This window comes from Myodes glareolus, chromosome 4 (assembly GCF_982192425.1).
Source record: "Myodes glareolus chromosome 4, mMyoGla1.1, whole genome shotgun sequence".
Taxonomy (NCBI): domain Eukaryota; kingdom Metazoa; phylum Chordata; class Mammalia; order Rodentia; family Cricetidae; genus Myodes; species Myodes glareolus.
This window is the reverse complement of record NC_142029.1, coordinates 110,307,592-110,328,635: the sequence shown is the minus strand read 5'-3', so window position 1 is coordinate 110,328,635 and position 21,044 is coordinate 110,307,592. Positions and strand designations below refer to the sequence as shown.

Genomic DNA, 21,044 nt, shown 5'->3' with positions numbered 1-21,044 from the left:
GCATTGGGACTGTAATACTAAATTCTCTTCTCATTCCGGCTGCTTTGGGAAAGTCACGTGCTACCCTGGGCCTCGTTTGGAAGCATTATTGGGGCGACTTGCCAGAGCACGGATGACTCAGAAGCAGCTGCATTACTGGGAACCCCACCCCATCGTGGGCAATGGCACGGAAATCCCGTCCTGGAGCTCCCTGCACAGCTTGCAGGCAGCTCCACTGGAGAGCTCTTCCCAAGCCTCTGCTCGTCTCTCCTTTACCCTGCAGGATGGATGAGAGGACCAGATGACTCTCTCTTCCTTGTGCCCCCCTCTCCCACTTGGGCAGCCTCTTGGTCTCATCTCCTTATGTGGGCACCCCTTGAGGGTAGGGCTATTCTTTTTATTGAGAACCTGACACATTCAGACTCCCCTAGAAGTCATGACCAGCATCTCCAGCACTCCATGATGGCTCTCCTGCTGTCCAGCCTCCAGGGTCCTTGCTTCCTAGGCAGTGGTGTTTAGGAGGGAGGCGCGGGAGGGGAGGACTTGGCTGAACCCCCACATTGCTTCTGGAGGCGGTGGCTTCAGTTGCTTGGCTAATCTCCGTGTTTTCTCAAGTCTCACACAACTTTCTTTCCTTGCCTTGAACAAAGGCCATTTATTTCTGGGGGTTGTTTTCATATATCAAATAAGGAAAAAAATGGGTCATGACTATAGGATTTTACATATATTACATTGTAAATTTACTGAGAAGTGCATTTGCACAGGAGAAATACTAGGAAGTTATTTCCCTAGTTAGCTATATTTTGTATTCTTGGAAATTTGCATCTTTATTTTCTTTTTGAGGCAGGGCTTATATATGTCAGCCTGGTCTCACACCTGCTGTGCAGCTGAAGATGACTTTGACCCTTGGATCCTCTTGCCTCCTTCCTGCAATTGCAGGGATGATGGGCTGCCCCATCATGTCTAGTTCATGTGGTGCTGGATACTGAACTCAGGGCTTCATGCATGCTGGACAGCATTGTACCAACTGACATACATCTCTAGCTCAGATATGGTTTCTATATGGTATATGGCTTCTATGTTGTACATGATAAAAACATCAATATTAATAATTAATTGCTACTTACTAGAATTTAGTAGGCACCAGCCATTGTAAGACATACCTTTACAATATCTTATGTAATCTACTACTAAAATTATTTATAAATTATAAATAATAATCTACTTTATTATTGTGATAAAGTATAAACAGCATGAAGGTTACCCTTCTAATCTTTTTTTTTTTTTTTTTGAACATAGTTCAAGCTGGCTTTGAACTTGTGATCTTCTTGCCCCTACCGTTCTCAATACTGGGATTATAAGTGTGTGCCACCACTCCTAGGCTCTTTTTTATTTTTACTTATGTGTGTGTACACAGCTTTCAGACTCCATGTAGCTGGAGTTGTAGGTGGTTGTAAGCTACCAGATGGGAGTGCTGGGAACTGAACGCAAGTCCTCTGCAAGAGTAGGCTGTACTCTTAACCCCTAGGCCATCTTTCCAACCTTTTACCCCTGGCCTCTTAAACTGTTTTCATGTATACAGTTCAGGGCTGTACCTCTGCTGTCAGATCCTTTCCTGAACTTACCATTTTATATCTGCGGAGTTATTGATGAGGGTCCCAGCGTAAGTTCCAGAGGCCACCCTTGAATGCAGCACTGATAGCTACTTACGGGGTGCTCTGGTTTGTGGCTGTGGGGGTCCCTGTGTCTTATCCTATGCTTGCCCCACACTGGCTGTGCAAAGTTGTTCACTTGTGCTTGTTTCTCTTGAGACTCCAGCAGTGGGGATGTGTACTGGTTAGGGCTGTGTTGGTCAGCCTGACTTTGTGGTGTTGAAGCTGATGGTTATTGTGCTTGTTACTGAGAAGCTGGACGCGTACAGATATGTGAGCCCAGTGAGTCTGGGTGATGCAGAGAGCAAGCATTGAACTTAAAGTTCAAAGGTCCACACCTCAGTCTTCATGCTTGGTCTCATTTCTTCTCTCCCTCCCTCCATCCCTCCCTTCCTCCCCCTCCCTTATTTATTTTGAGATAGATCTTCCATAGCCCAGGCTATCCTCAAACACTATATAGCTTAGGTTCACCTTGAACTTCAAATCCTCCGAGCTCTGTACCTCACAGTACAAGCATTACAGGCTTGTGCCGCTTACTGTGCCCAGTTCTATGGTTTGACGCTGGAGATGGAACCCAGGGCCTCATGCTTGTTTGGCAAGCACTCTGGACCTAGCAACATCTCTGCCCAGTTTCTGCTCTCAAGCAGTTTCTGTGATGGGATGTGGACACACAGAGTGTACGCAGTGTTCTAGCCTACACCCAGAGATTAGGAGGGTATTGGGGAGGGGGCTGGATCTGAAAGGTTGGGAAAGGTGATGGATGGATGGCCTTGCCTGGTTTCGCTCTGCTTTGCTATAGGCAGGCTCCCTCTACCCTTGCTTAGCTAGTGAGGGGGACTATTCCTCTGTGTACCCCGTATTGTGTACCTGGTGCCAAATGCTCCACACTTCACCCTGCCGAGTCCTTAGATCCACTCTACAAGACTCACCTTCCCCTGCTGAAGGGAGCTGTCCTTTAGATCACCTTGAAGTCCCGAGGGCTTGTAAGTGCTAGTGTTGCTCTCTGGCTGGCTGTCTTGTTTGAAACCCAGACTTGCTTTGTTCTCTAACCCTTTGAGGGAGTGGCTGGAAGTTGCTGTGTGTGTGTGTGTGTGTGTGTGTGTGTGTGTGTGTGTTCACCCTGGTAGACCCACTGTGTGCAAGACACTGAAGGATACCGGAGGAAGATGGGGGAGGGAAGTCCCAGGACGGTGAAGACTTCAGTAGAACAGGCACTGGCAGAAGACCAATGACCCTTGGTCTGCGTAGGCGGAAGTGCTTTGCTGGAGAATCAGCGGGCACAAGCAGTTGGCATGCCTTTGCCACTCTGCTTTTCAGCAACTGTTTGTTCAGTGACTTGTAGTGGGTGCCCACCTGTCTCAGCACCTTGAGTTTGCTTTGGAGTCCTCTCTGCTGCGTGACTCATGTGACACAGGATGGTCTGAGCAGGGCTCTGCTGAAGCTAGCAGCCCCGTCTCACCATCTGCTTGGTTTCTGCTTTGAGACTGGTTTGGTACTGGACGACTAAGTAGGTCACGGAAGCATGTTTTGAACAGAGTTTGGCTACCTTCCATGGATGTGTAATTTCCAGAGCAAATTCAGCTGGCCTCATTTGCTCAGGAGACTGGCCACAGCTCTCTGCTTGGTTTCAGGGTATCTCTATAAAGTGTGAAGATGCTGGAGCAGGAGACACTATGACTCCCCAGGCCTTCTGGGGAGCGGTAGCAGAGAGACTGTGGAACCCTTCCAGAGGCCAGGTGGTGGGTGGGATCTTCCTTTTTTTTTTTCTAAGTTTGCTGAAAACCCTTGATTCTAACTAACTGCATGAACTCACCTTCTGAGAAATCAGGTTTATTTCTGTAGTGATTTACTTTCTGTTTTAAGTCAGTAGCTGTTTGTTGTTGACTTGCTGTGTGCGGAGCTTTTTCTGAAGTTCTCACAAAATCCTCACAGCCACCTTGGAAAGTGAGGCGGAAATGGTGGGGTCAAAGACCCCGCATACCACTGCTGGCCAGAGTCTAGCCTTTTGTACACGGATGGTTTTGCTATCCCTTGTGGGGTGAGTGCTTGGTTGAGGCTGTGTGGGCTGCTCTGGCCTTTTTTGAAGGAAGAATGGCTATGGGTATCTGGGACTTGCATGCAGGGCGGAGGAGGAGTTCCCTGGAGCTAGTATGAGGCTGTGGCTTTTTCATCCTTCAGTGACTTTTCTGAGTGTGGGCGATGTTGGTTAAGACCCCTGCACTGTTCAGGTGCTGATATCATTGCCTTACAGTAGCCCAGTGTGTACTCCAGCTGTTAGTCTTTCCTGCCTCCCGCCGGCCTGCCTGCCTTCCTCCCTCCCTCCTTCCCTCTCTCCCTCCCTCCTTCCCTCTCTCCCTCCCTCCCTTCCTTTCTTCCTTCTCCTGCCTGCCTGCCTTCTTGCCTTCCCTTCCTTCCTGTGGTTTGAGGAGCAAGTCTGAGTGTAGAGGTGGTTGAGTGCTTCATCTTGCTCTTTAGCTTTGTCCTCCAAGCTGGTGGGAGTCCTGAAGGGGACATTGCTGTTCCAGGTTGATGATTGTCTTGTTAGAACCTGGAGGTGGTCTGCCCAGGGATTGGCTTGGCCAGCATCCCTCAGGGCCACCGTCGTCTGTCTCCATTTACAGGTGCATGTTATGGTAACCTGGCACTTAGACAGCATGTTTTCTTTATGCTGTAGTTTCTTCTAAAATATTTTTTAAGTTCAGCACACAGCAAGTCAGCTATGAGCAGCTCCTACTGAAGCAAAGTAGCAGTCGTTAGAAAAGGGTTCTCCTAAAAGTTTTTCCTAAAAAACAATCTGAAGAGGTGTCTGTTTAAAATCGACTTGTGTTGTCAACGAGAGCGTCTCCTCAGAAGCCGCCGGGGGCTTGCTGGGGCCTGCAAGCCTCTCCATCAGGAGCCGCCATCACCTCCCAGCGTTTCCTGGCTCTCTGAATAGGGCTCACTACTATTTCTTTCCCTCTCTGTGTCCATCTAGATTTCCAGTAGTACATGTCTAGGAAGCTATGGCGAGACGCAAATGACACTGTGGAACCATAGAACCCAACTCATGGGTTGTTGTTTGTCTTTAGTTTTATACCGGCTTATCAGTGTTACTCTGCTAGCTGAGACCTGAGACCCTCTCCTTTCCCCAAGGAGAGCGGGAGTGATCTGCTCTGCAGACTTTTTCAGGGAGTCCCTGTAGAGAGCCCTGATTTGGGGGCCATTTGTCTTGTTTGTAATGGATAATCTTGGGGTCCACTTTGACATACCTGGGAAGAAGGAGCCTCATCTGAAGAATCTCCTCCATCCGGTTAGCCTGCAGCGCCCTCCCTACGCAGGTAGTGTGGCCTGTCCCTCCATAGCGTCTGATTGAGTTTCTGTCTTGGGCTCCCTGGATGACAGACTATAACCTATACGGTGAATAAACCTTCCCCTTAGGCTGCCTTTGGTCATGGTGTTTATCACCATGATAGAGTCAGACTAGAATACCTGTTCTTTCTGGTCCTGGTGTTTATCACCATGATAGAGTCAGGCTGGAATACCTGATTTTTCTGGTCATGGTGTTTATTACCACGATAGAGTCAGACTGGAATACCTGTTCTTTCTGGTTTGGGGTCTTGGTTTCAGCTGCCAGGAACCTAAGGAAACCATGGTAACCACACGGCTTTAGAAATGCCCAGGCCAGGACTTGAAGGGTGAAGTGACAAGGGAGAAACTGACTGATTCATTTTTATTTTATTTTAAAGTGTTTTTTTTTAATTTTATGAGTGTGAGTGTTTTGCCTGTGTTTGTGTCTGTGCGTCACATGTGTGCAGTGCGTGCAGAGGCCAGGAGAGGGCGCCCCTGGAACTGGAGTAGCACACAGTTGTAAGCTGTCATGTGGGTGCTGGGACTCAAACCCTGGCCCTTGAGAAGAGCAACCGGTGCTCTTGACTGCTTGGTCATCCTGCCAGCCTCAGTTTATTTATTCTTCAACACAGGTTCTTACTCTGTAGCCCAGGCTGGCCCTGAACTCATGGTGATCCTTCTGCCTCAGTCTCCTGAATGCTGGAATTACAGATGGGAGCTAACATGCCTGGCAAAACTGTTTAGAATCAGTCTTTAGAACATGAGTGTTGGTCACCTGCACTTTGAACACTGTCACTTACTAAGTAATCACCATGAGCTCACTCTAAAAGCCCCTCGGCCACCTCTCAGAACACTTCGTCTGCAGCTCTTGCCATCTAGTGAGAACTCTCCCCCCAACCCACCCTCCTTCCTTCTTTACTGTTCATAAACTCGAGTGTAGATAAGTACAGGTGGCCAGGAAACCACCTCGGTGTCTAGTCTTCAGGGTTCCCGTGCTGTATATATTTGCCATGAGTTCTTGAGTTATTCTCATTATTTCAAGGAACTCATAACCCCGTAGGGCAGAGAGGCCTCAAATTCTGATCGTGTTCATGAACCGAAAGTCACTTGAGTGTATTCCTTTAGTATTGGTCTTGGTGAGATGGGGTGAGGTGCTGATTGTCGAGTCTGAATTCATCGGACATGAGACCGTTTGCAAGCTTGGTCTTCTACTGATACTGCAGTGGGATGAAGGGCTGGGTGTCTCAGGGTCAGAAGTCTTCCCTTGGACTCCCTAGAGCCCGCCCTGTGTCCATCAGCTACCACTAACCTGTGTGCCTGTCAGGGAGCACACCTGTGGCTTCCGCTCCAGCTGGAAGAACAGCCAGAGAAGTATGCAGGTCAGTGTGCCGAACGGTGTTCCCACAAGGGATCATAAAGGGGGTCTTGTCTTAGTTTTATGAATAAAGAAAACAGGAAGATGGCGGGGATCAGGAAAATATCACCTCAAACATGTGAATTTGGACTTCAGATGGGACAGCACGTACAGGAAGGTGTGTGATCTGAGCTCCCCTCGTCTGTCTGAAGATGCATCCTGCAGCCAGGGATGATTGTACGGATGTCACAGAAAAGGGGGAGCCACATCACACTCACTTTGCCACAGGATGCATCTGTTTTCTTCTTTCCCAGAAATCAGTTCTTCTCTAGAGCATCTGCATTTCCCTCCTTTCCTGGGGCATTTTGCTTCCTGGTCCCCCTGCACTCTGGTCCTTCAACATGATGCCCCATGTAGATGGATCTGTCTAGGGTCAGCTTTCTTTATGGACTCATTGGCCCAGGCCTCCAAGGCAAAGGGTGGTGTTTTCATTCTGCTGCAGAGATGAGTGTGTGACAGTTAGAAACTTGGACTGTGAACCTTGAGAAACCCGGGAATGAATTTCTTATGTGACTTTGGATGCCCCCTCCACCCTGAAGCTGGTTATGTAAACATGCCTACCCCAGAGACACAGGAGCTGACATGAAGTGGCCCAGAGCCTAGCATCCGCAAACACTACCTGCTGCTCTTGGTTTTGTGTTTAGGATTGAGAAAGACGATGTGACTCACTTTGGGGTCATGGTGCAGCTGGAGCCGTGCTCCTGGTAGGAGGCCCCTTCTTGAACTCTGAACTAAACTGGGAGCTTCTCCTGTGGTCTGATTGTGGGTGTAGCAGTAGAGCAGGTGTGTAGTGAAGAAATTTCCTGGTTTTATACTTCCCTAGATGGGGAAGTAGGGCTGAGCTACAGTTGGAGAACCTGGAGCAGCTTGGGACAGCAGGCGCTTTTTATTTTCTGAAACAATGTAGCAGTTTAAGGGAGTCTGGTGGCTTTGTATCCAGGCCAGTGACGGTTTTAGTGGACTCTCTCATCCGGCAAACACAGGGTTCTGAGCTTCTCTGGCCTTAGCAGCCCTGCAGTGAAGCAAGGCCATACATCCTCCTACAGGGTCTGTGGAGGGCGTCTGTGCTGAGTTTTAGCATCAGCTCTTGTTTTCGAGTCTGAATCTGTTCGGTTCTGTCCTTTAGGCCGGAGTGTCATGAACTCTTCCTCCCTTTATCTCTACAAATGGGCTTTTCTTTTCTTTTTTCCCCCTTTTCCTTCTTTTGGTGCTGGAAGAGGCAACAGTGGTACATGTTGAGAATTAGCCAACGAGAGGCAGTTTCTACCTCCTACTTTATTTGAAATAGAATCTGTCCCTTGCTGCTGGCGAGCAACATAGTATCTTTATAGTCAAGCTTAATGGTTAAGCCTGCAGACTTTGAGCCAGGCTAAGACTCCGGCTCCAGTTCTGTGATTTGGGTGAGTACCTCAGTGCCTTTCCTTTTTCCACTTGCATGTGTGTGTATGTGTGAGTGTGGGTACACATGTGTGTGTGTATACATATGGGGTTCATGAGTATGGAGTGTAGCTGTGTGTGTGGTCCAAAGGAAACTATTTCCTCAGATTGTGGCAGTCAGACAAAAGTTAGCATTCCTCAAGAACTTATGAAAATGGTTCCCCTCTACCAAAGGCTTCATTTCCATCATCACTGGCAGAAGGGACAAATGGCTTTAGTGGTGACTGTTAGCATGCCACGTGTGTGCTGGTCTCCAGGCTCCCACAGCATCACTTCTTTTAGAGCCCACGCTGGCTTCCTGGCTCTTCTCACCCCGCACCCCTAAACTGTTCCAGCTCACGGGCTTGCCTTCGCCAACTTCTCCTTCTCCTTCTAACCCTGCTGGTTTGACTGTGTGTTCTCTTGGTCTCTGTCTCTGTCTTCCACCTCCCCTTTCTGCTCCTGTTTCTCTCCTGGCCAGGCCCAGCCTGCTGCCTATGTCCAGTCTACTGCTTTCTCTCTCTGCTCTGGATTTCTCCAGAAGTCTCTGGTAGATCTCCTTCATAGCTACAATAAAAATCTTCCCCTTGACCGTATGATGGAGTGGCCACATTGTCAATTTATCACCTTCGTGAGCTTTATTTCTGTAAAACAAGGGTGTTGCCCACCTGCTGTGGGTCCTTGCTCGCTTTAGGTAGAGTTACCGGTATGGTGTTGGCTGCAACACTGGGGGAGCCTCCTTTCCAATGAGGACTCGTAGCTACTCTGTCACATGTTGGCCCTGATCACTCTTGTTTTTCTTGCCTCAATTTGATTCACATTGTCTTTCCCTTTTCCTGGCTGTGGTAGCACCTCTTGCACCTGCTTTTTGCTAGCATGTTCTGCCGCTTGGCTTGCTTGCTGTGTTTGTGTCAAGTCTCATCTTGGCTGAGTCTCGCACCTAGGGGAGGTTACAAATGAGGGTGATCCCATTGCCTTGCTGTTGGCTTTTACATCTCTCCTCTCCTTTTCCTTCTGCGTTTGTAACCCCCCCCCCCCCCCCGCACCGCTTCCCTGGAAGAACCCCTGATTAGAAAGGAGTGGCTTTGTGATCCACAGCCCCCTGCTTTCTTATTTGTTTGCCCTGGGCTTCCAGTTGGGAAGAGGTTGCCGGAGTCAGTCTTGTATAATTTTATATTCATCTGCTTCTTTGTCAACCCCGGCATTTGCAGAGTGAGTCTCTGGCCCTCCATTGATGTCTCAGGTTTATCTCTCATCTCTGCTGGACAGGAATGCACAGTGAATTAATTGAGTTGTTTTCGTCCCATTTCCTGCCTTACTGAACACCTGTGTGGTGAATGCTGCCAGCTCCCCTGCCTCTTACCTGATTGGCCAGCTGTCCCTGTCTCTTTAGTTGCTTGCTTCTATCAGAAATGTCAGTCTTCTCTTTTGAAGTTACTCAGCAGTGTTGTTCTAACTTAAAGGCACACCGTCCCTGTGTTCCCACCTTGTTGCCCTTATAATCACTGGTGACCACAAACCTCGCGAAAGCTGCTGAGAGATGGGACGAAGAACCCTAGACGGTGTCAGTGTGCTCTGCGCGGGTTCCCATGCTTGCTTGTCTTCTCCCCGGCCTCATTTTGACCCAGTCTTTCGTAAGGGCCTGACCTCTGAAGGGATGCAACAGAGACAGGCTTTAAAGACTGCAAATGGGTCCTGGGTTCATACCATCCCAAAGGCAAATGTGGCTTTACCAAGAACAAGAATGTGGGCAGAGGATGAATACAACCCAACCACAGATGCTGTCCCTGTCTGCAGCCTGTGCTTGGCCCTTGCTAGTTTCCCTTGGTTGAAATGTCCCAGAGCCAGCTTTGTGGCTCCTGGTGAAGTTATGGCTTAGGTGACATTTTTCTGCTTAAAATCCAGCTGAGCTCTTGAGGAGTGGTTTTGTTAGACCATGTAGTAGTTCTATTTTTAGTTTTTTGAGAAACATCCTGCGGTGGTTTGAATGAGAATACCCTCATGGCCTCATCTGTTTGAATAGCTGGTCCCCTGTTAGAGGAACTCTTGGGGAAGGATTAGGAGGTGTGGCCTTGTTGGAGTGAGTTCAGCCTTCTTGGAGGAGCTGTGTCACTCAGGGTGGACTTTGAGGTTTCAGAAGCCCACACCAGGCCCAGTCTCGTTCTCTCTGCCTGTGGATCAGATGTGAGCTCTCAGCATCCATGCCTGCCTGCTGGCATCCTCCCCACCATGATGGTGATGGACTAACCCTCTGAAACTGTAAGCCTCCAAATAAATGCTTCGTTATGGTCATGGAGCCTCTTCATTGCCATAGTGCAGTAACTAAGACACCTTCATACTTATTCCCTTAATGGCTATACTGGGTAATATTCCCACTAGCAGTGAACAGTGTCTTTGCCTTACCTCAGCTGAAAAAAAGTCAGCTGTACCTGTCTCCACGAAGGTGAGATTCTACAATGACCTCATACAGTGTGGGTGGGGCTCTTCAGCGAGGGGACTGAAGTAAGTGTGGAGTTGGTTGGCAAGGCTGGGATCCTGGTTTGTCGCCCTGTGCCACGGGCAGATTCGTCAGGGAATCCTCTCAGCAAGTTTAAAGAAGGCCTCACATTGGTGTGTCCCTTTAGGGTTGTCAGGAGAGAGAGAGAGAGATGGGAAGTGCTGGGCATGCTGCAGTGCTAAATAGACGTCTGTCTGTATCTGGTGATGAGAGATCAGGCTGTACTCTCCCTTCCTCTGTTCCTTCCTCCCTCTTCTCCCTCCCTCCCTCCTCTCCCTCCCTCTCCCCCTATCTCTTACATGAGATAGAAACTCACTCACCCACACACCCTTTCTTTCTCTCTTACACATGCAGGACACGTTCACCTGTATTCATATCTCCACTCCTACCCCTGCCATCTGGCCCTGGTAGACCCTGCATAAGGCCTGAGGAGGTTCCCCCTTGGTCCTTGGTGGAGTAAGGTGGCAGGGTGGAGGCTACTCTCATGGGTAAAGAAATAGCTTTGTTTCTTCATGTTCTGTCCACACTGGTGGAGTAGGTTTTCTAGATTTGGGATATTGTTTGTCTACAGATGAGCTCTCTCCTTTCTCATCCTGTTTTCTCCCAGCACCTCAGCTGCAGTTAGTGTTGTCTGCTGGGATGCTGGCTGCTCACCATCCGTGCTTGCTGGTCTAGTGTCTGTGGGTTAGATCCGGTGCAGAGAAGAGTTCAGTGGGGAGCAAGGTTTATCAGGGAGTCTACAGATTTCACTAATTCATCCCCCTCAGCTACATCCTTTCCTTTGTCCCGGATGAACAGAACCTTTTTCTTCTGAGACTTACTTAAGAGTTGTGGACTCTGTGACCTTTGACGGCTCCCTGGGCTTGGCCTTTTTCTTAGTGACTGTAACAGGAGATGATTGTTTTATTAAGTGCCTGGCAGTAATGAATCCACTATCCTGAATATTATTAATATTCTAAACAAAATGTGCGGTGAGCACAGCTAATCTTTCAAGTTGTAATCCCAGAATTGCTTGACCTGACCTATGTATCTACAGGAAGCAAATGAATGGCTCTTGAAAAAGGATGGCCTCTTCTGTGTCTGAAGAAGGCTTTTTCTGAGTTAATTGTGTCCCGGGGAGCAGAGAGTGCCGTCTCCAAGTCAGACAGGGTGTCCTCCGTGTCTCTGTGACAAGGATAATGGTCCCGAGAGTTCAGAATAATTGCGTGTGGATTTGGCCTTGGCGTTAAATAGCTTCAGTTTAGGTGCTGGCATGACTCTTCCTCAGCTGCATCGTTCTGGTGTCTTTGTGTCACCCGTGCAGTGGGAATGGCTGAGGATGGCAGTAGGAGGTGACCTAAGTCCTTAGCTGTGCGGGAATGCGTGACAGATGCAGTCGCTGCTGTAGACATGGAGGCTCCAGGAACAACAGAAGGGCGTGAGTCTAGAAATTGTGAATCTGAATGTAATATTCAGGACCTAATCTATTAGTCATTGTAAAAATTGGCCTCTTGCTGCTGGGTGCCATTGTGTGCAGGGTGACAGTGGTGTGGGGAGGATCCCACAGGCTGAAACAGCCCCGTCTTCTGAAATCCCCAGCCTCATGGTACCGCCCCCGCTCCAGACACTTCAGAAGGCCTTTGGCCTTTCCTGTCCCTCACTAGTGACCCAGTGCCCACCAAGTCCTGTGGGCTCTGCTGCCCTCACTCATCCCCTGACTTGAAGCCAACATCTCTAAGACTAGGCCATTATCCTTGTTACTAGATTCTGAAATCAGCTTTTCAAAGATACAGGAAGAAAAAGGCAGAATGGAAATGTTGGAGGCGCTGCATGTCGTCAGACAGACTTAGTTGGTGAGACTCGTGTGTGGCAGTGGTTTCGTAACCGTGGCTTACACTGGCAAGGGCTTCATGTGCACTGATTTATCTGCCCCCAGCATTGTTCTAGAGAGTGGTGCCAATGTTGTTCCCACTGCTTTCCATTTGACGAAACAGTCCCAGGAGCTTGCGGAGCTGGCCTAGGGTCCCAGGTAACGCTAGCATCCCAGTGTAGGCCGTGCGTGTTTGTGAGCATGTGCGTGTTCCTGCGTGTAAAGTGTCCTACTTACGTGTGGCCACTGAGTAAAAGCTGGAACGGTTCTGTGTGATAGAGCCCTGCACAGCCACACTTTCTAACACAGATAGAGCAGGGCCTTCCTTCAGGGGAACCTCTAAAGAGCCCGTTCACTTCAGAGTATGAAATCTGGGTGGGCATAAGGCTCCCAGTCTCTGGTCTCTGCTGCTTCCCAGCTCCTCTCTGTTGACTATCAATCTTACTCTTCTTACTGGTCTCTCAGCACCTAGATAATCTGCACTAGTCACTCAGACTTAGGTCTCTTCATGACCTTTACTACTTGGCTGTGCTTAAAATAGCCATAAAGAAAGTTTCCTGCTCACTGAAGACCTGTCCACAGGCTCCGAGGATAGCACCTGGCCTGCCAAGGAGATGCTGACTGTTCCATTATCTGGGGGAGGCAAAGAAGAGGGAAGAGTCAAATTGATCATGTCTGTCAAAATGGTCTTTAGTCTTCCTCGTGCCTGACCTTTTTGGGATACATTTAATTGGCTATCTTTATTACATAGACTAGGTCAAAATCTTTTAGATCCTATCTGTTTATTCACTGAACTCCCAACATCTACTCCAAGTGAATGTTGATCTGCTGACCCACATCCGTTGGATGAGCTTTCCATTCCCTTAGATCAAGAGAGCAGTTCAGATCTGGGGGATGGCTCAGGCGGTGAAGCGCTTGCCGTTCAATCACGAAGGCTTGAATTTGAACTCCGGTACCCACATAAAAAAGGCAAATCTCTGTGGTGAACTCTAGATGGAAAATAGGACATCATGCATCAAAAACCAAGGTGGAGACTGCAGAAGACACCCAAGGTTCACAGATGTGTGTGTGTGTGTGTGTGTGTGTGTGTGTGTGTGCACGCAAGTAAGTGAACAGTGGGACATTCCTGTGCTCCATAAGGCAGGGCTGGCAGTAACTGGCAGCTGACCTCTAGGTAATCCTGACCCAGGGGACGGAACAGGGTATGAACGGCCCATGGGATTAGCCAGCTGTTTCTTTAACCTTTCCTGCCTTGGGTTTCCTGCTGGGCAGAGGACCTCTGTGATGCTGCCTGGCACTAGAGAGGCCACGTAGACCCAAGCCTTGGTCACAGACAGATCTCTTCAGCTAGACATGTGTGATCCTGGCCAAACCCATTCAAATTCCTTCTCCACATCTAAGATGTGAGTGAGTTTTCAGACTTTGACAGCTGGCCTTGGGAGCATCCAGCAGGTGTTGACTGGAAAACCCTAGATTCTGCTTTGGCTCTGAAGTACAAGCTGCTCTGAGAATATCAGATAATCTCTGATAATCTTGCTTGTGGAGCGCCTGCTCTGCCCCAGACCCAGGCTCACAGTGCCACCTTTCTGTGGTATCTCTGCCCACCATCCTGGAAAAGATGGTGGGCCCCTCATTGTGCAGAAGAGGAAACTGAGGCCCCATGAGCTTGAATAATTTGCCGTTGTTTTCCATCCAGAACTGTTGGGATTTAGCAGATCGCTGTGTAAACTGATTGAGTGAATTTGCGGCGCTCATTCTAGGTTGGAGTAAGCAGCTGTTTTCCAGGCATATGCTTGCTCAGGAGGTCAGCTGGACCTGACTCTGCAGGGCTTGCTCTCCTTCGCTCTGATAATGTTCTCTCTGCTCCCCCTCCCTTCTCCAGCAGTGGGGTGCAGTGTGTGGGAGATTGGCTGCAGCCTACACTCAAGCTCTGCCAGCAGAGACCATTGCCCTCTCTCACTGCCTTATCTTCCCATCTGTCTGTCTGTGTACATACTGATATACCCACCTGTTGTCTGTCTGTAGCCCAGGCTAGTTTCTAGTTCTCAGCGGCCCCACTGCTCGGCCTCCTGAGAGTTGGGATGACAGCTGTGCGCTTTCTTTTTCCTCTTTGCTGTTCAATTTACTGTTCTTTGCTGGCCCCTGTAATTTTATTTTCCAGACCTGTCTGAAATGCATCTTGATTTTGGCACCTTGAGAGATTTAAAGCCCTGCATTTGTTGCCGTGATTTCCTTCACTTTGCGGGGTTTTATTTGGATACAAGTCTGCTTTGTAAGGCCTGGCTTTTCTTCTTTCTTCTTCCACCATTAAATTTTAATATCTCCCCATTTCTGCTCTTTTGTAGAAATTTGTGTTTCATTTTTTAGGATGTAGTAATGGGTCTTCGGGGCCCTGCAGTGTGACTTCCCGTCGTATTTGTCCTTAGATCATTTGTCTGTGACGCCCAGAGTGCTTCTGTTTGCCTTGCTCAGAGACCAGTCTGCAGTGGCAGTTGTGGTGGTTAGCACTCCCCGCCCCCCGCCCCGCCTCTTGGAAGATCAGTTCCGAGTGTCCACCACAGTATTAACCTCCATTCCTCCATTCTCTGACCCTTACAACACCAGACTCGTGCTTGGCTTTAGGACTCTTCTAAGTCCTAAAATTAATGAGGTTTTCTTGAACAGGGTGTATGTGTGTGTGCATGTGTGTGTTTGTTTATATATGAGAGAATGTGAGTGTGTGTGAGAGAATCTGAGTGTTGTGTGAATGTGTGTTTGTGTGTGTGTGAGTGTGCATGTGCATATGTGAGAGGGAATGGCGTGTGTGTGTGTGTATGTGTGTGAATGTATACAATAGAGGGCTGTATATTCACAGTGCCTATAGCACAAGTCTGAGGATGACCTTGACTTTTGGTCTTCAGGTACTTTTTGCTTTCTGTCGTGGCCCAGAACTTGGCTGTGTAGATCATGCTGGCTGGCCCACACACTCCAAGGAATCTGCGTAGGTATGCTGTTCATATTGCCAGTGTGCCCAGCTTTGTACTTGAGTTCTGGGGTCCAGGCTGTGTCCTTACGTTTCCAAGGCCTTTCTCCAGCAAAGCCATCCGGGGAAAGACCATGTAGACAGACCATGTCTAGAAACTTTTATATAGGAGAATCTGGAATGACTTAAAAATGTTAAGTTAGATATAACAATAATAATATCTATTATTTCATAGGTTTCATAGTATCTAGACATTCTTTTGTGTGTGTGGCGTTTGCATGATGTGTAACCATGTTTGCACACCTCTGTGTACATGTGTGTGTGTATGTTTGTGTGCGTGCATGCGTGTGTGAATGTGCGAATGTGGAGGCTTGAAGTTGGTACTGGGTATTTTCCTTGATGACTCTGTACTCTTTCTCCTTAGGCAGAGTCTCTTGCTGAGCCTGGAGCTCCCCAATTCCAGGTAATATAGTAGCTGACTAACTTGTCCTGAAGCCTTTCCTTTCTAAGTACTGGGCTCACAGGTGGCCAAGTGGCTCCCAACCTCTATGTGGGCTTTGGGATGGGAATTCCTTTTCCTGTGCTTGTGTGGCAAGTGTTTTATGCCCCAAAGTGTCACTCCAGCCCAGCTCCACATTCCTAACGAAAATAACTGTTTCCAGGACAGGACGTCCGTAAGAAGAGTGGCGTTGTTTACGTGGCTGGAATTTTCTGTGGTGTCAAGGCTCAGCTTTTGTCCTGTTTCAGGGTCACCTGGTGGTCATTTGTTCTGTGAGGTTCATCTTGGTTGACCACTGACACACCTGGAAAGGGAGAGCCTCAGTTGGGGAATTACCCGTGTCTGTTTGCCCTGTGGGCATTTCTGTGTGTGGTGTGGTGGTCTCTATTGATGTGGGAAGGGCCAGCCTGCAGCGAGCAGCACCATCCCCAGACAAGTGGGCCTGGGCTGTATGAGAAAGTACGATGTCTTCCTCCTAATAATCGTGTATTCTGTTCTTTCCCTTTTTATAAGGATTTATTTTATTTTTATTTGTGTGTGTATGAGCATGTGAGCCAGAAGAGGACATTGGCTACCTTAGAGCTGGAGTCCAGGTAGTTGTGGACTCCCGTTCTGGGAACAGTCACGCCACCCTAGCCTTTCTGTCATAACAGATGGTAGAATTGCCTGCCTGTGTTTGTTCTTGGGTGATCCTGTAGGTGTAAACACCACTAGGTGCTGGTGCCGTGGAAGTGGAGGGCTGGGTGGGAGACACTAACACATGTTGGCTAGTCACTGACATTGCAGGTGGAGGACCGCTTCCTAAGAGGTGTGCCATACTAGATCACTTGTTCCCAGCTGCCCTGTAGCGCTCTCCCTTGCCTGTAGGTCCTTCTCTGGCTACTGCTACCGGTATCCTTGTGATCCAGATAACGATGTCAGCTGTCAGCGGTATGCCATACTGAGTCAGCCTCCACGGCAGCATGTTGAATTTGCCTTTTTGGCATGTGAGACATTATCGGTGATGTACCCACATATCCATTGACTAGCTAATCAAACAGTTCAGAAGAGTACTTAGGGAAACCTGGACTGTAGGAAGCTCCCCTACCCCTCTGCTCTCCTTAGTGTCTCCCTACCTGCTCTGCCCCCGTGGTCTGAAATCAGATAACGTATAAGGTGTGTTCTCTGAACCTGGTCTGGCCTCAGCTTAGAGGGAACCAGCTGCTCTTCGCTTCCACCTTCTTGTGAGAAAATGCAGATCAGAAAGACACATCCTGCTGTTGATTTTGGTCCAGTACTGCCCACACATTGGAGGAAACGCTAATACGCCCTACAAGTCTGTCTGATCAAAGCACAGGTGTGGATGCAGGGAGGCTGGCCTTGGCTGCTGGGACTGCCCAGGAGCCTCGCAGCAAGTGGCCTCGGCGTCAGGACGGGGCGAGGAGACTAGGGTGCTGTTTCGTGTCTCCTTCTGGATCGTTACCTGCAGAGAGATTAAACATTTACCTTCACTGGTACTCTTTGTTCTTGGCACATGAGCGCAGACTTTGGGCTGACCCGGCTGTCCCCAGCACTGCAAGTCTGGATAGATGGAGGAAAACATGCCAGTTTTTGCTCCCTTTTCCTCCCAAAGCCTGAAATGCCTTTGGTTAAGTTTCATTCCCACCACAGTCTGAAAAATTAGGTTTTGAGAAAGTGAGGACTGGGTGGTTCCCTCACAGTGTGGTGGGCCTCAGGTGGTGGTTTTCTTCAGGTGGTGGCTTGAGATTGAATTAAGATGATTATCCGGGAATTTTGGACCTCTTGGTTTTTAGTCTTTGTGTTTGAATTAGATTTGTAGAAATATCTTGAGTTGCTAATTAAAAAACCTTTCTTTTCTTTGTGAAAATAATTCATGCTAATTATAGAAATTGGAAAAATATACAAAAGCATAGTGCTGAACATGTTTCTATTCAGGGATAATCACTAAAAACATTTTGTTGTATTTGTGTGTACTTTGTATGCATAATTAAGATCACTGTATATAAATTTTGATTTCTGTTTTTATTGCTTAAGGCATGAGAGTGTTCTCTCCTGCGTTGGTGGCAGCACAGTATAGGTATTTGTGTGGGTTTTTTTGTACCTGCTGCAGTGACTTCCTATGTACGGAGTGGCTGTAAACTGCGCATGTTTCCTTGAGTTGCAAGAGACCAGAGTCCCAAATCAAGGTGACTGACCCCTTACCTGGCTACGGGGGGCTTATTCTTTGCTCTCTGTCTCTGTTAGCTGTGACAGTCAGTCCTTATTCTGATTACTGCTTTGTTTAGCTTTGTTTTGCAGTACTAGGATGAATCCACATTCAGGGCCTTCGGCAAGCACTCTGTTTCTGAGCTGTGTCCCAGACCGCTTTTTAAAGTGAACAAACAAACAAAAATTCCAGAAAAAACTTTCTCCAGTTTTGAGTAGGCTGTTACTAAGTTTCTCCACCTGGGTTACACTTGCTCTGCAGCCTCTGTTGGCCTCCAGTCCATCCTGGCTTGAACTCAAGGTCACTGATATCTGCAGAGGGCTGTCCATGCAAGGTTACAGTCACAGCTTTCAAGACAGGGCTCTTGACAGCCTGCAGTGCTTCAGAGGGGCTCTGAGGCTGTACTGTGTGGGCCCAGATCCCAGAGCCCCTCCTACAAGCCAGATGACCGTGAGCGAGTATCGTGATTCTCAGCCACCATTTTCTGATTGTGAAGCTGAAATGAAATACCGCATTCCTGAGTTGGTAGAACTGTTGTTGTGTGTGGTGTATGTGTGTGTGTGTGTGTGAGAGAGAGAGAGAGAGAGAGAGAGAGAACATATACAATATATGCTTAGGGGAGTGCCTAGCTCACTTAAGGATTGTAGTTATTTTTATTAAAAATTTTGCATAAAATGTTTTTTATTTTAATGACTTAATAAAGTTTTATTTATGAATCTACCACATTTACTTATCAAATATTTTCCTTTTGTTGGCAAGAGCTCTTTTTGTCTTTTACCTCAAACAAAAGTCTACCATGGGTATTCTCGATGGTCTAGTTGTGTTCTGTCTCAGATCAGTTCTCTGCCATGCTTCTCAGTTTCTCAGTCAGAGTCTGGTGAACGGCCTTCCAGAAGGCTCAGACCTGCCCCTGCCGACAAGGAGATATGAAAGTGTAGACACTCTCAGGTCTCCTGAAACTGTCTGCAGCTAAGGCTGGGTATGAGTTTGCAGAGGAACCAGTGGCCGTCTGTTTTGAAATGATGTCCTGTTCTGCTGTGTCTCCAAGTCCTTTTCCATTCATTTCAAAGACTGAAAGCTTCCTGGGAGTTTCTGAGGTCAGCGAGGATGAGTGTTTGTGGAAGGGAGCGTGTGTGAGCGGCGGGGTGTCCCCAGGTTTCTGTTTTCACACGTGGACATTAAAGCCACACTCGGCTTAGTGGCACTTGAACAGAAAACCGATTGGTTTAGTTTTGCAGCTGAACCCATGTGCAGCCCCGAGGGATGATGCTCCCAGCTCTGTTTCCAGGGAAACTCTTTGATGTTTTACAGGTCCTGCCCTGACTCTGCCACTTTCCCCTGCAGTCTGAGCCTTTATCCTAATGTTTTGTGGCTCTGGATTTTAGGATTTATTTTTTGGCTCTGCACTCTGGGTCCCCACATCTTTTTCCTTGAATACTTGTGATCCAGTAGGGCGAGACCCACGCCATTTCTCCTCTTTTCTTTTCCCCAAGTCTTTATTTTAGAAGTCACTATTGTGGGGCAGGCGGGCAGGAAGAGGGGTGAGGGGGAGAACTGTGGTTGGAATGTGAAATGAAATTTAAAAAATAAAAAAAAAACTATTGAGAAGGCACTGTTCCTTCACTGTCATCCTCTAGGCCCTTCCTGGATCAGCCCGAGTCTCATTTTCCAGTAGTGACTGCTGGCTGCAGGAACTAGGGATGCTCTCACACCAGTTTAAGTTGGCAGAAGATTGTGAGGACTCCCAGGAATGCTGGGAACAAACTCAGCAGTCCACTGGGGTGCTCGGAGGAGGTGCACCTGCTTGGGCTGTCTCTCGGTACGGTTGACTGTCCGTCCTTCACCTGGCAGCTGGGGGAGTGAGCTTGTGTCTCTCTTCTCAGTATGGGTGGGAGTCAGGACAGATAGCCGATCTCAGCACATCTCTTACTCCTTCGTGTCTGGTTTCTCAACAGGAATCACTCGGGTCACCCTGACTGGAAGTCGGCTGACTGGCGTCACTGAAACAGCAGCTCCCGAGCTTAAAGAAAAGGTAAAAACTACTCATCGTTAGGAAGATGACAGACATGCCTCCTCTCTGCCTGGCTTGCTCTCTTCTTGCTCATCAGAGACCTGCCTCCAATGTCTGCACAGGGTTGGTTTTGAATTGGGGTTGCACAAGAGGCGGCCTGATGTGATGTTTTAATCTCACTGTGATTGTGCCTGGCAGACCTCACATGTGAGTCTCTAGTCTACTTAGTGAACAGTTTCACGGAGCAGTCTCCCTACCAAGACATTTTACTTTAGAGTAGCGGGTTCCTTTTCTCAAACCGTTTATGTAGCTGCAATTATTCCAAAGAAGCTTCTGGCCGTCCCATCCCTTTCTTGGTGGCTGTCCTTGGGTGACAAGTCCCAGCCGTTCCTTGGTGACCATAGCCACAGCAGTCTCTTGGGTCTAAAGTGCCTTCCCACTTGCTGGTAATCCTACACACAGGGTCCAGCTCCCTTCTCTCAGCAGTCTTGGGAGACAGGCAGACATATGGTAGCCTTTTATTCCAAGTCAGCAAACCAGCTCAGAAGTTGAGAGCCTGTTCCAAGAGCACGAGCCAGTGTGGACATAGTGTGTTTACTCCCCCCCTTGTAGCACTGTGGTCTTCTCTTTGGAAACCGTGGCAGTCTGCTTGTGTGAAGAAACCTGGAGCCCCACGCTTCCCAGCCTCAGGTTCCTTTCAGGGGATTTTGCTGTCCGATTGACCCCGCTGTTTCTCTATCGCCAGCTTTCCTCTACAGCCAGGAGCCTCCTCCTGACACCTTCCAGTCAGCCTTGAAAGTGCCGTCTCCCACTTAGGGCTCATTTAAATGCTGGGAGTATAATTGTTTTATATGAATGCTGCATGGTCATACTTCATAGATCAGCTGAAGTCAGTGTCCTATCAACTTGATTCTCCTGCATCTGATGTTTTCTTTTTCATTTTTTAAAATAATCACAAATGCGCCTGTCAGTCAAGGTGGCTCTGCACACTGAATTGCCGTGTGGAGTTGTTTAGTTAAATGCAATTTCTAAAAAAAGAAAAGAATCAACTTTTAATTAGAAAGCAGATTGTCAACTGACATTTGATGTGTCCTTTGATGAGGAGGCTGGAAAACCGATGCCACAGTGCTAGGCCAGGCTGTAGTCCAGAAGGAGGTCAATTCACTTGAGAGCAGGATGCAGTTTCAGTGAACCATTGTTTCCTGAAATAGGCCGACCTTTCCGGTCTCTCC

The 21,044-nt window shown here is 48.3% G+C and overlaps 1 protein-coding gene across 17 annotated transcripts in view; it reads left to right on the top strand.

Moving 5' to 3' along the window:
- Smco4 (single-pass membrane protein with coiled-coil domains 4) overlaps positions 1-21,044 on the top strand; it is a 54,476-nt gene that overhangs the window by 13,192 nt on the left and 20,240 nt on the right. For 5 of the 17 annotated variants that reach the window (XR_015001915.2, XR_015001926.2, XM_085689902.2 and 2 more), the window contains exon 2: positions 19,757-19,833. The gene's annotated coding sequence lies outside the window, so the exon portion shown is untranslated. Of the gene's footprint in view, positions 1-3,242; positions 3,371-7,161; positions 7,773-12,278; positions 12,294-14,687; positions 15,119-15,520; positions 15,560-17,660; positions 17,782-18,174; positions 18,323-19,438; positions 19,621-19,756; positions 19,834-21,044 lie in introns of those variants that run through there. The other 12 variants (XR_015001917.2, XR_015001923.2, XR_015001909.2 and 9 more) reach the window with 12 other exon arrangements.